Source organism: Rutidosis leptorrhynchoides, chromosome 11, assembly GCF_046630445.1.
Source record: "Rutidosis leptorrhynchoides isolate AG116_Rl617_1_P2 chromosome 11, CSIRO_AGI_Rlap_v1, whole genome shotgun sequence".
NCBI lineage: Eukaryota > Viridiplantae > Streptophyta > Magnoliopsida > Asterales > Asteraceae > Rutidosis > Rutidosis leptorrhynchoides.
Genome location: NC_092343.1, coordinates 226953758 through 226970063, shown reverse-complemented (window position 1 = coordinate 226970063; position 16306 = coordinate 226953758). Strand labels below are relative to the sequence as shown.

Below are 16306 nucleotides of genomic sequence, written 5' to 3'. Positions count from 1 at the left end.
TTATCCGAAATATTTATTTGAATTAATATCAACCCATATCAATTATTAAAACCCTCCGAAGATCAAGTACGCATTTAATACACGTAAACACATAAAGTTAAATAATCGCCGTTAAATAAACTAACGGAAGGTTAACGAAAGTAACGGAAAAATCAGGGTTATTACAGCATGTATATAAGTTGGTTGCTTATGAGTGAAGTGGCGAGTGTTATCCGTGTGTGATGATTCACTCTTTGTCGGTCACTTGTAGGAGTGTGGTGAGTGTCATCTAAAAGGATTCACTCTTTGTCCGCTACACTTGTGTAATGAATGTGGTTAGTGTCATCCGAAAGGTTTCACTCTTTGTCGACAACATTTGTGTGATGTATGTGGTGAGTGTCTTCCGTAACAATCAACTCTTATGTGACGCCCCGTACAAAACCATCATGTACAAATCGTCTACAACAGGTCCATTACACGGTATAATGCTACATGCTATTTTAAAACAATTTTTGCATTCAAAAAGGATAACGTTTTACAAAAGATAACGTGACACAAAGGTCGTTACAAGCCATTATTTAAATAACATAAGTTGTAAATGCAAGATAAAAGTTCCATGATTGAGACACCTCTAAGTAATGCAGCATAAGTCTAACACAGCGAGTCTATAACAACAAGTCCAAAACACCAAGATAGCAAGTCTAACAGCGGAAGCAATAACGTCTAAGCACCTAAGAAATACACGCTTACAAGGTCAACACGAATGTTGGTGAGCTATAGTTTGTATTCAGTAATGTAATGTAGACCACGAGATTTCGTATTCAAAATAGTATGAAAAGTATATGGTTATCCGTGGTCACCCGGTAACTAACTTAACGTAATAATAGTATCACCCCCTAAAAGTACACTTGGCGAGTGCGTACGTCCTCAAAGTATCAAACACCCGTTAAATGCTAGCGCGACTATCCTGAGTGGCGATGTCAAACCCTATGGATCCATATCTAATATTCGCGTTCACCGGTTCAAAAACCAATGATTAAACATTACCGTGCTAAGGGGAAACTTTGTGCCGTTATATAACCCACACATATGTAAAATTTAAGTACTCGTGTCTAGTATGTAAAACATAAAAAGCGCATGTATTCTCAGTCCCAAAAATAGTAAAGTAAAAAGGAAAGCTATAACTCACAGTGAATAAGCAGTAAAAGTCGATATGAAAAGTATGGAGGTAGTAAGTCGGTCTGAAAGGTCGTCAACCTAAGTCAAAGGTTACTAAGTCAGTATATTGTCCCAAAAGGTTTAAAAGTGAATAAATTAAGTCTTAAGTATCATCATCGTCATCATCATTCGTAAAAGATAAAGTAAGTTTTCAAAAAGAATAGAGATCGAAACAAAAGACTGATTTCGGACAGCTGCTACGACCTCTATATAAAACAAAAAGATGTGTGGTCAGTGGCCAAGGCTCCGTATGTGAGTCCTCTAACTGCTGTCCAATTTTAAGAAACTAACTCGTCTTCTTTTGACCGTGGCGACGGTTTAAGTGCGAGTATGTCAGAATTTTTCAGCACGTCTCTTTCGGGGTGGGATTGGTGGGTGCTACGGCACACAGGGTTAGCGTGTCCCTGCCAACTTACACGTTTTGATCCGGAGTTTCGGAAGGCTATAAATCCTAAATCGTATATCGGATTTAGGCGAGGCCTAAACAAAAAGTCATCTACTCGAAATGAACTATATGAAAATCAATTTTCCAGAAGTCCAGGAGTCTGATCAGATCCCGAAAAGCAGCAAACAAGTGCTCCGGTGGGATTCTTGGTGCTTGATGCTCATCACGGTTCTCATCCTTGATGCGTGTAAGCTTCAAGTGTACAACTCTTTGATGTTTTAGCATCACTTTGACCAAGTTTCAACTATCAACACACAACTAAGAGTAAAAGCTATCATTCTACAAGTTTTGAACATCAAGGTTGCCTCTTTATTGCATAAACCCAATAAAGCTTCAACCTTTGTCCTTTCTACACAATTTTATGCATCTTCATCATATGAGATGATGAAGACTTGATCTTTATCATCACAAAAATCACAAAAAGGTTCCAAGTAGGTGAGATCTACAATAATAACTTAGATCTCAAGTATTAAGAAAACCCTAAGCTAGAAAGCTTGGATCTTTACAAGATTAATGAGACCATAGGCTAGAAAGCTAAGATCTAGTAAAAGTAATGAGACCATAAGCTAAAAAGCTAAGATCATTAACAAAATAATGAAACCCTAAGCTAGAAATCTTGGATATTTAATGTTCTTGAAGATCCTTAAAGCAAAAGGCTAGATCTTCAAGTTACATGAAGATCATAAACACAAGTTTTGATCTTTATAACAAAATAAAGGAATCATAAGCTAGAAAACTTAGATCTAACAAGTAAATGGAGATTCAAAGCTAGAAAGCTTGAATCTTTCATGTTCTTGAAGGATTCAAACCCAAGTTTGAATCTACAAGATATAACAAGATCAAAAAGCTAAAAAGCTTGATCCTTTAATGATGATGATGATGTCGACAATGAGAAGAGAAGAAGAAGAAGAAGAAAATTTAAAACTTACACTTTTTAGAGTGAGAAAGACTAGAGAGAGAATTAGAGAGTAAGTGTGTGTAATTTGTGAATGAGATCAAGTGTAAAATGGGTGAGGTTTGTGTGGTATTTATAGGGGGATGGGGGTGGGTTGGTCGTAGGTTTAGGGGGGACAAGGGGGGAGACAACATTTGCTTTTTGGTTAATGGTTGTCTAAAGTTGGTGCTTATGTTGGGATCCCATGCAACAATTGTGATTATGGTTAACAAAAATGTTAGTATGTTCCTGATAATGCTAAAAACGAACATATATTTCATAGTATTATTCCTCAAGAAAGACAAGCTTTTAGTTGCAATTGTTCTATTTACAAGTGATATTCGTTTAAATAATAAAAGGTGAAGACAAAAGACAGATTCGACGAATTGAAGACGCAAACGACCAAAAAGCTCAAAAGTACAAAATACAATCAATGAGGTTCCAATTATTGATAAGAAATGTCTCAAAATTACAAGAGTACAAGATTCAAAACGCAAAGTACAAGATATTAAATTGTACGCAAGGACGTTCGAAAATCCGGAACCGGGACCAGAGTCAACTCTCAACGCTTGACGCAACGGACTAAAAATTACAAGTCAACTATGCACATAAATATAATATAATATTTAAATAATTCTTATAATTATTTATATATTATATATTATATTATTAAAAACCGTCGGCAGAAAAAACAAAGGCATGTTAGCCTCTCCAGTTGGCCATGCGATCGCATGGCCTTGAAGGGTAAAGCTCATGCGATGGCATGAGCCACTTTTCCAGCCAACATGCCTATAAAATTTGCAGCTTGGTGAACATCAAAACACATCTTTTTCTTCTCCTCATTCAACGTATAATATTTATATTTATATTATAATTTTAATTTTAATTTTAATTTATAATAATAAGGGTGTGTTAGCGAATGTTGTAAGGGTGTAAGTCAAAATTCTGTCCGTGTAACGCTACGCTATTTTTAATCATTGTAAGTTATGTTCAACCTTTTTACATTAATGTCTCATAGCTAAGATATTATTATGCTTATTTAATCCGAAGTAATCATGATGTTGGGCTAAAAATATTAAAATTGGGTAATTGGGCTTTGTACCATAATTGGGGTTTGGACAAAAGAACGACACTTGTGGAAATTAGACTATGGGCTATTAATGGGCTTTATATTTGTTTAACTAAATGATAGTTTGTTAATTTTAATATAAAGATTTACAATTGAATGTCCCTATAAATAACCATATACACTCGATCGGATACGATGGGCAGGGTATTTATATGTACGAATAATCGTTCATTTAACCGGACACGGGAATGGATTAATAGTCACTAGAATTATTAAAACAGAGGTGAAATTATGTACAAGGACACTTGGCATAATTGATAACAAAGTATTAAAACCTTGGGTTACACTCAGTCGACATCCTGGTGTAATTATTAAACAAAGTAATAAAACCTTGTTACAGTTTAAGTCCCCAATTAGTTGGAATATTTAACTTCGGGTATAAGGATAATTTGACGAGGACACTCGCACTTTATATTTATGACTGATGGACTGTTATGGACAAAAACCAGACGGACATATTAAATAATCCAGGACAAAGGATAATTAACCCATGGGCATAAAACTAAAATCAACACGTCAAACATTATGACTACGGAAGTTTAAATAAGCATAATTCTTTTATTTCATATTTAATTTCCTTTATTTTATATTTAATTGCACTTCTAATTATCGCATTTTTATTTATTGTTATTGTATTTAATTGCACTTTTAATTATCGTACTTTTTAATTATCGCAAGTTTATTTTATCGCACTTTTATTATTCGCAATTTCATTATCGTTATTTACTTTACGCTTTAAATTAAGTCTTTTATTTATTTAATATTTTACATTTGGTTTTAACTGCGACTAAAGTTTTAAAATCGACAAACCGGTCATTAAACGGTAAAAATCCTCCTTTATAATAATAATATTACTTATATATATATATTTGTATTTTTATAAATTAAACTAATATAGCGTTAAGCTTTGATTAAAAGATTTTCCCTGTGGAACGAACCGGACTTACTAAAAACTACACTACTGTATGATTAGGTACACTGCCTATAAGTGTTGTAGCAAGGTTTAAGTATATCCATTCTCTAAATAAATAAATATCTTGTGTAAAATTGTATCGTATTTAATAGTATTTCCTTGTAAAATTTAATAGTATTTTATACCCCTTAGCTTTAACATCAAGTATTTTTGGCGCCGCTGCCGGGGAAACGCCGAATCGAAATGCCACACATATAAAAAAAATACGCTTTTGTAAAAATACATTTTAAATATTTGAAAATATAAAAAGAAAACAAAAATATAAATATTTTTAAGAGTTTGTTAAATATTTAAGTTCTATAAAAGTTTCTTTATCTTTATTTTATAAAAATATAAGTTTTATTTAATTTATATAAATATATTACATAAATATATAAAACAGAAAATTCAAAACAGAAAATTCAAAACAGAAAAAAAAATATATAAAAACACTCGGGCCTGCTACTGTAGCAGCCCGTAACCTGGCCCAAAACCTCAGCTCATGCGATCGCATGAGCCCGAAGGCATAAACTCATGCTATCGCATAAGAGTGTCTGACACGCCAACTGCAACCCTAAAACTGCATTAATTACGGGTATTATTATTATTATTTAATAAACCCTAATTAGGTTTTATTATTTAATTAGTTATTAGTTTTTAGATTTAATTTATATATTTAGTTTAATTAGTTTAATTAAATTGTAAAATTAATAGTTTTATAAAATAAATAATATAAAAATAATATTTTTATAAAAATTGTAATTTTTACAACTTTTAGTATATTTTTATATTTTGTCCCTTTTTAATTATTTTAGCGTAACTTTTGTATTTTTCGCTCGTATTTAGTTTTAATTCATAGTTTTTGCCATAGTTATTTTTATTTCTAGATTTTTAGGCTTTGCCGTAAAATCCCTTAAGTGCTTTTTCTTTAGACTAAGATATAGGTGCTTTAGAATTTTGTGACGCGTTTTTAAGTTTTAGTTCCTTTTTAAGATATTGCCATTTGGGATACAGTTTTACTTGTAAGCTTTAATATTTTTAGACACCTTTTACCTATGTATCAATTATCATTCCAATTAGTAATCTCAATTTGCGATTATAATTTTAAGTTAGTGATAGTAATAAGGTTGGGTTAGTCAAGTATTTTTAAGTTTTATAAGTCACTCTTTTTCTTTCTTATTTTTTCGATCTTTTCTTTTTCGACCTTTTTCGACGCGCTCTTTTTCTTTCTTATTTCTCGCCATTCTAGTTTTAGGACATAGATTTTTATTCTACTTCTTATCTAAATTTCTTAAAATTACGAAAATTTATTTTCGAAAATTGATAGACATCAAAATTTTCTGGTTCGTAGTAATAGTTGGATTTGTACGTGGACCGAGTTATTGGAGCCAAACAGTCCTCAATTATATTGAGACCAAACGAATCATGCCCCTCTGCTGCATCTTTTGGCTATTCGAAACGTGGGCAAAATTAGAAAAGTCTATTAATTGGATAACTTGTATAATTTTTTTTCCTTTTAAAAACTAATAGGATATTCAGTGAATGCACCGAGCAAGACGTTCACCACCTTTTGTACGTTCACCACCTGTAACTAGATCAAGACATCTAGTAATTATTACTGCCGTTGATTTTTCTTTAGAATCGTCATCCAGTCGACCAAGTACTCCAATTCAAATTTCCAATAATCCATTTTTTGAACCCGACCTCACAATTGAGAATTCGGAGAATATTCAGGGACGATTCATAGATCCTGAACCATTAAATTTGCCTCCGGAACCACCAATCATTCAAACAGAGATTGTTGAGGAATGAACCATTAAATCAGAATCCTCTAAAGATTCTAATTCAACAAATTCAATTATGGAGAATCTGGAACCTTTAAGTATGGAAGACCGAATGAGAGCTAAACGCACTGGCCAAGGTCACGCAATTACTCATCCAGACATTAATGCGCCAGATTATGAAATCAAAGGACAAATTCTACACATGGTGACTAATCAATGCCAATTTAGTGGTGCACCGAAGGAAGATCCAAATGAACATCTTCGTACCTTTAATAGGATCTGCACACTATTTAAAATCCGAGAAGTGGAGGATGAACAGATATATCTCATGTTATTTCCCTGGACTTTAAAGGGAGAAGCCAAAGATTGGTTGGAATCGTTACCTGAAGGCGCGATTGATACATGGGACGTTTTAGTTGAAAAATTTCTTAAACAATTCTTTCCGGCATCTAAAGCCGTAAGACTTCAAGGAGAAATTGTTACGTTCACACAGAAACCAAATGAAACTCTATATGAGGCATGGACAAGATTTGGAAGGTTATTAAGAGGATGTCCGCAACATGGTTTAGACACCTGTCAAATAGTATAAATATTCTACCAAGGATGCGACATCACTACAAGGAAAGACATCGATATAGCAGCTGGTGGTTCTATTATGAAGAAAACCGAAACTGATGCTTATAAAATTATTGATAACACTGCTTCCCACTCACATGAATGGCACCAAGAAAAAGATATCGTTAGATCATCTAAAGCAGCTAGAGCCGATTCTAGCCATGACTTAGATTCCATTTCTGCAAAGATAGATACTGTGGAGAGACGAATGGAAAAGATGACTAAAGATATCCACTCAATACGAATTAGTTGTGAGCAGTGTGGAGGACCACATTTGACAAAAGATTGTCTCAGTATTGAATTAACAATGGAACAAAGAGAGAATGTTTCATATCTAAACCAAAGGCCTGGAAATAATTATCAGAAGAATTATCAACCGCCAAGACCGATTTACAATCAAAATCAGAATTATAACCGAAATATTCCATACAACAACCAACAAGGTCCTAGCAATCAACAAGTATCTAACAATACTTACAACCAGCAAAGACCTAATTTTCAAAACAAACCACCATAACCCGATGATAAAAAGCCGAATTTAGAAGATATGATGACGAAGCTAGTTGAAACTCAAACGCAGTTTTTCACATCTCAAAAACAAACTAATGAACAAAATGCTCAAGCATTTAGAAATCAACAAGCTTCTATTCAAAACTTGGAACAAGAAGTAAGTAACCTAGCAAGGTTAATAGGTGAAAGAAAACCGAGAAGTTTACCTAGTGATACAAATGCAAACCCCCAGAATGAAACAGTTAAAGCCATTACCACAAGAAGTGGTACAACACTTAAACCACCTGAAATACCTGTAACTTCTGATGAAGCTATTCCTACTCCACAAGAACCACAACCTGATCAAGATAAGGTAAAAGAACCGGTAGTTGAAAAGGTTAATGAAGATAACACAGTTAAGGATAAACCTTATGTTAAACCATACCAACCACCACTTCCTTACCCGAGTAAAATGAGGAAAGAGAAACTTGAAGCCGAGCAATCCAAATTCTTGGATATGTTTAAACAGATAAATGTAAATCTTCCTTTCATTGATGTGATTTCAGGAATTCCTAGATATGCTAAATTCTTGAAAGATCTAATCTCAAATAGAAAGAAAATGGAAGAACTCTCGGCTGTTATTATGAATGCTAATTGTTCAGCAGTGCTGTTGAATAAGATACCAGAAAAACTATCTAATCCAGGAAGTTTTACAATTCCATGTTTTCTGGGCAGTCTTAGTTCAATAGAAGCATTGGCAGACTTAGGTGCTAGTATAAATTTAATGCCGTATTCACTATACACTAAATTAGACCTTGGAGAATTGAAACCAACCAGAATAAGTATACAACTAGCCGATCGATCAATAAAATATTCTAGAGGGATAATGGAGAACATGCTAGTTAAAGTTGGTACTTTAGTATTTCCAGTAGATTTTGTTGTTCTGGACATGGAAGAAGATTCTCAAGTTCCTCTCATATTAGGATGACCATTCTTAAACACGGCTAAAGCAATTATAGACGTGTTCGGTAAGAAATTGACCCTAAGTATAGAGGACGAGAGTGTTACCTTTTCAGTTGATAGAGCAATGCAACAACCGCAATCTGCAGATGATACATGTTATTATATACTATAGATTCACATGCAGAATTGTTGGAGGAATTTCCAGAATTACAAGGAACAGGAGAATGTTCTTTAGGAGAAGGTAATTAACCAATTGATGAAGCTGAAATGTTAGCTACACTTATAGCTAATGGATATGAACCAACAACAGAAGAAATTCAAATGCTAAAAGAAGAAGACAGATATCGATACAAATCATCGATAGAAGAACCTCCGAAATTAGAGTTAAAGCCACTTCCAAACCATTTGGAATACACTTATTTACATGGTGAATCTGAATTACCTGTAATAATATCGTCTTCTCTTACTGAAAATGAGAAATCACAACTCATTTCTGTGTTGAAAGCTCATAAACCAGCCATTGCATGGAAGATTCATGATATTAAAGGAATAAGTCCTTCGTATTGCACACATAAAATCCTTATGGAAGAAGGTCATAAAACGTATGTGCAACGCCAACGAAGACTAAATCCTAATATGCAAGATGTAGTTAAAACATAAATTATTAAACTGCTAGATGCAGGTTTAATTTATCCAATTTCTGATAGTCCATGGGTAAGCCCAGTTCAATGCGTGCCTAAGAAGGGTGGCATGACTGTCATTACAAATGAGAAAAATGAGCTTATTCCTACTAGGACTGTAACAGGATAGCGTGTATGTATTAATTATAGAAAATTAAATGACGCCACCAGAAAAGATCACTTTCCATTACCTTTTATTGATCAAATGTTGGAAAGATTAGCCGGAAATAGTTACTATTGTTTTCTTGATGGTTTTTCCGGATATTTTCAAATTCCAATAGCACCCGAAGATCAAGAGAAAACCACATTCACATGCCCTTATGGTACTTTTGCTTACAAACACATGCCATTTGGACTTTGCAACGCCCCTGCAACCTTTCAAAGGTGTATGATGGCAATTTTTCACGACATGATAGAAGAATGCATGGAAGTTTTCATGGATGAATTTTCAGTCTTCGGTGATACATTTGAATCATGTCTAGCTAATCTTGAACGAATGCTGATTAGATGCGAACAATCAAATCTAGTACTTAATTGGGAGAAATGCCATTTCATGGTTAAAGAAGGCATCGTTCTTGGACATAAAATTTCAAAAGAAGGAATTGAAGTGGATAGAGCTAAAGTAGATGTAATTGTTAAACTTCCACATCCCACCAATGCTAGAGGAGTTAGGAGTTTTCTAGGGCATGCCGGTTTTTACCGACGTTTCATAAAAGATTTTTCTAAAATTGCCACTCCTATGAATAAACTCCTAGAAAAGGATGCTCCATTCATCTTTTCAGATGAATGCATCAAATCTTTTAATATTCTTAAAGAGAAACTCACTAATGCGCCGATCATGATAACACCAAATTGGAATCTACCGTTTAAACTAATGTGCGATGCAAGTGATTTTGCAATGGGAGCCGTTTTAGGACAAAGGATTGAAAAAAGATTTCAACCTATATATTATGCTAGTAAGACGTTACAAGGAGCACAAACAAATTACACAATTACTGAAAAAGAACTCCTTACTATTGTCTTTGCTTTTGACAAATTTAGTTCATATCTCGTTCTAGCAAAAACAGTGGTCTATACCGACCATTCTGCTCTTAGATACCTATTTTCGAAACAAGATGCCAAACCAAGATTAATCCGTTAGATCTTACTCTTACAAGAGTTCGATATTGAAATCCGAGATAAAAGAGGAGCAAAAAATCTCGCCGCTGATCATCTTTCTCATCTTGAAAATCCCGAATTAGAAGTTCTAAATGAATCGGCCATACAAGACAATTTTCCTGATGAATATCTATTGAAGATAGATTATAATGTAATTCCATGGTTTGCAGACTATGCAAACTACTTAGTATGTGGATTCCTTGAAAAAGGATTATCGTACCAAAAACGAAAGAAATTCTTCAGTGATATAAAACACTATTTCTGGGAAGATCCACATTTGTTTAAAAGTTGTCCCGATGGAATAATACGCCGATGTGTATTTGGAGACGAAGCTAGTAAAATTTTAAACCATTGTCACAAAGGACCAATAGGAGGGCACTATAGGCCTCAACTAACAGCAAGAAAAGTTTATGATGCTAGATTCTATTGGCCTACAATTTACAAAGACGCACACCTTCTTTGCAAATCCTGTGATGCTTGTCAAAGGACTGGAAAAATAAGTCAACGTGATGAAATGCCACAAAATGTCATTCATGTATGCGAATTATTTGACATTTGGGGTATTGACTTTATGGGTCCATTTCCAAAATCTCATAATAATCTCTACATTCTCGTAGCCATTGATTATGTATCTAAATGGGCGGAAGTACAAGCTCTCCCAACTAACGATGCACGAGTTGTAGTCAATTTTTTAAAACGTCTTTTTGCAAGGTTTGGAACACCGAAAGCTTTAATAAGTGATCGGGGAACTCATTTCTGTAATAATCAACTTGAGAAAGTTCTTAAAAGATATGGAGTAACTCATAAAATCTCCACCGCATATCTTCCACAAACAAGTGGACAAGTTGAAAATACCAACCGAGCTTTAAAACGTATTATAGAGAAAACCGTAGGATCAAATCCGAAAGAATGGTCCATTAAATTGGAGGATGCACTCTGGGCTTTTAGAACAGCCTACAAAACTCCAATTGAAATCACACCTTTTAAACTTGTCTACGGAAAAGCATGTCATCTTCCAATAGAAATTGAACACAAAGCATTTTGGGCTTTGAAGACATGTAATCTTGATTTACATGAAGCCGGACGTCTACGATTAAGTCAATTAAACGAATTAGAAGAATTAAGACATAAAGCATACGAAAATTCGTTAATCTATAAGGAAAGAACGAAGAAATGGCATGATAAAAGAATCAGAAGTTCAAAAGAATTTAAAGAAGGAGATAGAGTTCTTCTTTTCAATTCACGATTCAAGCTATTTCCTGGAAAATTGAAATCGAGATGGTCTGGACCATTCATAGTCAAAAGATTTTTCCCATACGGAACGATAGAATTAATAAATTCAAATGGAATTGAAATTAAAGTTAATGGTCACAGAGTTAAACATTACATAGATAGTTCGATGGAAGTCGACAACGAAGTTAATCACAATTTCGATACCACAGCTAACTAAGTAAGGGGAGAATCAAGTCTTTTAAGGATTTTATGAATTTCTGTTAGAGTTTGATTGTCTATTTTCGTGTAGTTCTCGAAAATGGAACCCGAATGGTCTTTCCCTAGCAGACCCTAAAGAACTAGTCTTCTCCCCCCATTCTGAATTTTTATTTTTTTTAGGTTTTTACGAAATGAAGACTGCCTGTGAACTAAACCATCGTCTAATGCTACACGCTTTGATCACTAAACGTAATAATGACACACTTCCGAGTGAACTAGTATCAGTAATCTGAAAAAGATTGGACGGAGTAAGAAAAGAATCCAGATGCGAAGATAATAAGTTACAATTTGGTAAAGGAAAATCAAAATCCGCAGCGAAAAGAAGAGCACGACACCTTGAAAGATGTCACAAATGCGGAAAATGGTCACATGGAGATAAATGTTCAAATAATCAAACCTATTCAAATACCGAATTTGTTACTTTATGCAGAGACGGACCGTTCATATGTTTAGAAGAAAAAACACTGAATGCTCGAGGTTACGCCTATGTAGCTATGGAAAACCAATTAAACCGACTATCTTATGAATGGGATAGATCATATAACTAAGAATACTATCTCACAGGTAAGTCTGTACAGTTTTTATTTTTTATTTTTATTTTTAACCTTTTGATAATAAACGCTAAATTGTTCGCTATAAAGTATTAAATTGGTATTGAATAAAATTAGGTTTGGCGACCGAAATTATTGATATCATTCAAAAATTTATTACATCACTGCGAAATTTAACGTTTATTCTTAAGGTATAAATATCTTTAATCAATCAACCCAAAATATTTCAAAAATTCGTCATGAGTTAAATTAGGTCATGGAACCGAAATTACTTTACCGAAAAGAGGGACGTATATTTTTGATAATATTTGATTGATTAAAGTGGGATAAAAGACCAAAAAGATTTTTAATTTTATTTTTACCATGTTTTTAAAATTAATATATAAATCTTAAATTAATATTGTAAACTTTTTAAAATTAATATATTTAAAATTGTAAATATTTGAAAAATTAATCTTTTTAATATAAGTTTGTATGTATAAAAACAAAAATATAATATAAGTTTGGTGTGAATTTATAATATAAATTTTTAATTAAGTTTGGTGTGAATTTTTAATTTTATGCATTTTAAATTTAAGTTTGGTGTGAATTTAAAAACAAAAATTTACTTTATTTCACTAAGTTAAAAATATGATTTTTAAAATTCGTCGTGAATTGAAGACTAGGTCTTTGACCCGAAATTGCTTTACCCGAGGAAGGGACGAGAACTTTTATTATTATTATTTTTAATCTTATTGAATTAAAGTATGCCAAAAACATTAAAAAAACCCAAAAATATTTACTTTTAAAAACAGCGCTTTGATTTGACAAATTTTAAAATTTTGTCGAGGGACAGACCAGGACATCGATCCGAAACGCCCTCGCTCCTAAAGGAAAACAAAATTTTTAAAATTTAATTAATTATAAGTTTTATAAAGTATAAGGTTTTATTATTAAAAAAAATAAAAAAATCAGAAAACACTGTAGCCGAGTACCCATGCGATCGCATGGGAATCACCCTATCCCTCCATGTGATTGCATGGAGGCAAATTCCAGGCCTGATACATACAGACAGCGAGTCTGTCTTCCTCACACCAACACACACACAAACACGAAACTCTCTCAAATCTTCACCAAATTTCATCATTTTTCTTGCTCTAATCATGCCTAGATTCTCATTCTTCAGCAAAATGGTAAAAATTACACCCCTAAACTCTATAAATTCCTAGTTTTTGTGATAATTCCAATTTTTTACCTAATGCAATGTTGTTAATTTCTAGTGTAATTAGTGTTAAATTGTTAGTATTTTATGCATGTATAACCTATATTGATGCTATTTAACATGATTTGAAGCCAAAAACTTCAAAATTTTTAGAAATCCAGGGTTTGTGTTCTTGAGCAATTTGGGGCTTTTTGATATAAACAGGTTATGGCCGATTTTTGTCATGAATTATTGCTAAATTGAGTAGTGTAACATGTTTAGATAGTTAAATGATCCAAACATTGATCCTAAACATGATTTTTGGAGATTAAAGTGGACTTTTTAAGTCCAAAATTCATGAACTTGATTAATTTGATATATTTGCCATTTGAGACTTGTTTAATTATTAGTAATGACTATTTTGACATGTTATTTGAGTTAAATGCTTATGAATTTTGTATATATTTTCATATGTGCTTATTTGAAAAGTGTAGAATTGTGAAAAATTGTGAAAATGTGTATAAGTTTAATTTTGATTTAACATGTTATAGTAATTGTTTTAAGTTGTTATTTTGCTAACACTAATGCATATTTGGATGCACAAATTTTGTGTTTAATGTGTTTTGCAGAAAGCCGATACTGGAGGTTCAGGAGCATCATCATCTAGACGACCAGCACCAGCACCAGCACCAGAACCAGAAATGCAACACGAACAAGAACAACAAAAAGAACCACAACAACAGCCTGATCAGCACATACCTTATTATGATCCGGTACAGTTTGTTAATGAATTCATAGTATTCTTGATGAGGTCGCCAGTAGAATTCCCAACGATTCCTGAGCACACTCTGCATCCTAATCTGAGATTTGATAGGAGATGGAGAGATTACGAGACATATCAAAGGAACAAATTCAAATTGGTAACAAAAAATGTAGAGGTGCCAAGGGTAATCGATTGGGCCCCTTTGGAAACGGTCCATCTAGCTGACCGTGTTAGACAGCTTTTAGTTCAAAGGTATGGTAGTTCTTCTTTTACAGATTGGGAACGTCTTTTCACCATTCGTAGACCTGTATATAAGGAATGGTGTGTTGAGTTGATGAGTACTGTATCACATGATACAAATATAGTTAGAATAGATGATAGAAGATTTCTTAGGTTTATCCTTGGCGGTATGATGTACAAAATGTCCATGCTGGACATGGCTAGGGCTTTACAGATATATACTCCTGGTGAGTTGCTACTACCCGATTGTACAAACTTGATTCATTATGGTGAAAGGGTAGATAGCAACTTTGACGCTGACGACATTTGGAGGCGTATGTCACATTTTGATGTTTTTACACGAGCAGGAGGACACTCCTATACACATGTTGACAGAGCCGAGCTTCGTATTATTCATAGATTTTTGGCTAACTCGATTACACAGAGAGGTCACAATAAAGAAAAAATTACCTTACATGATTTATTCTACCTAAAGTGTATTCGGGATCCTAGAAGCTTTGTCAATATCCCTTACTGTGTTGCTTTTTATTTATCTAAAATGGTAGAGGGAATGCAGGAAGGGAGTATAATAGGAGGAGGTATTTTTGTTACTCTCATTGGAGAGTATTTAGGTATTGATAGGAACCAAAGGGGTCCATTACAGCTTTGTAGAGAACAGGTTGAGCCCTTAGGATTGAAAGTTTATGTGGGTGCTAAGGTATTGAAAAGTAGACGTAACCAGGTAGTACCCTATGAGGGATCTCATCCTCAGGTAGAGAGAGGCTCAGACGAGGAAATGGAGGAGGCGGAAGACATTAGGGATGTCTTTCGAGATGCTATTCTTGACGTCCACGTTCGTATAGATGAGGAAGCAATGACGAACGCGGCCAGACATAGTATGTACGAGCAGTGGAACTCCGAGCGAGTATACGAGGATTATAGGCGACACCAACACGATAGCTGGGTAGTTCATCAGCATCAAATCATGAGCCAGCTATCATATCAGGTACCAAATAACTATGTACCTACTCGACCTGCTCATTTTCCGCCACACAGCCCCGATATCCAACCACCCTTTAACCGGTATGACTATAACCAAGCCTATCAAAACACCTATAACCAACAATGGAACCCACCTGACTAGATGAACTGGAACCCATATCCAGACTGATTTAGTTCCATTTGGTTATTTATATGATTTTTATGTTTTTATCTTTTTACTTATTCATGTTTAAACTTATGTTATTGAATATACTTATGTAATCTTTATCATTTTTATTATTATTGTGTACTAATATTTCACATTTAGGATTTGAAAGTGGGATATTAAGTCCCATTTCAAATTGCCATGTATGTTTATATTTGTATGTATGTATATTGTGGATTGTACAAAACAGGGTAAAACAGTGCATTTTCAAAGACTGGCATTAAGTTCAGCAAAAGCTACTAATTTTGATGACAAGTTGACAAATAAATGTGATGTAACAACAGATGGAATGAACAAATGATATGCACCATTTATCATTCAGCAAACAAACGCCAATATATTTGGAAACTTTGGTAAAATTTAATCATTTATACGCTAATCACCCTCAATAATTTAAATTGTTACTGATTTCTTGCAAATGAGGGCATTGCAAGATCTTAAGTGTGGGAAGGGCTTAAATTCTTTCGGATTTTTAAATTTTTTTTACTTTAAACACTTGGTTACCATTAGAAATACTAGTAAAGTAGTAGTTGTATTAGAATCTAGTGC

At 33.7% G+C, this 16306-nt stretch overlaps 1 non-coding gene across 1 annotated transcript; it reads right to left on the bottom strand.

The window, feature by feature from the left end:
- Positions 1-6901: 6901 nt before the first annotated feature.
- Positions 6902-7008, bottom strand: LOC139879121 (small nucleolar RNA R71). Its single transcript, XR_011769974.1, has one exon. It is a non-coding gene; the product is annotated as a small nucleolar RNA R71 (small nucleolar RNA).
- Between the last annotated feature and the right edge of the window lie 9298 nt (positions 7009-16306).